Source organism: Penaeus monodon, chromosome 30 (genome assembly GCF_015228065.2).
Source record: "Penaeus monodon isolate SGIC_2016 chromosome 30, NSTDA_Pmon_1, whole genome shotgun sequence".
Classification (NCBI taxonomy): Eukaryota; Metazoa; Arthropoda; class Malacostraca; order Decapoda; family Penaeidae; genus Penaeus; species Penaeus monodon.
Window position 1 is genome coordinate 33,384,069 of NC_051415.1, and position 310 is coordinate 33,384,378.

The 310-nt window shown below is 53.5% G+C and overlaps 1 protein-coding gene across 1 annotated transcript in view; it reads left to right on the forward strand.

The window, feature by feature from the left end:
- Window positions 1-310, forward strand: part of LOC119592733 (hairy/enhancer-of-split related with YRPW motif protein-like) — a gene marked incomplete in the record, with an annotated part of 11,454 nt that overhangs the window by 5,205 nt on the left and 5,939 nt on the right.

Genomic DNA, 310 nt, shown 5'->3' on the forward strand with positions numbered 1-310 from the left:
AGACCCGTGGAAACATTCACATTCGTAAGGGCGAGAGTGAGGAATGGGGAAGCGGAGGGAGCATGTAAGATAAGTTCGTGGATCTCTTGAAAGGCAACACCGTCCCGTAGAAGCGACGGAGCGTTCGCGGATTCGTCCGGATTTGCGAGGCGGCGAGAGATTTCAACGCTGTGGTGGGAGGAAGCAACGCATTTTTCCCCTTTTTCGTTAGATTTATGGCTCTGCCGCCGACACCCCAACCGAGTTCAACTCTTGCATTCTGCCAACGCAACCTGCCTGTTTAACCTGCCACAGTTAGTTCCAGCGGCTT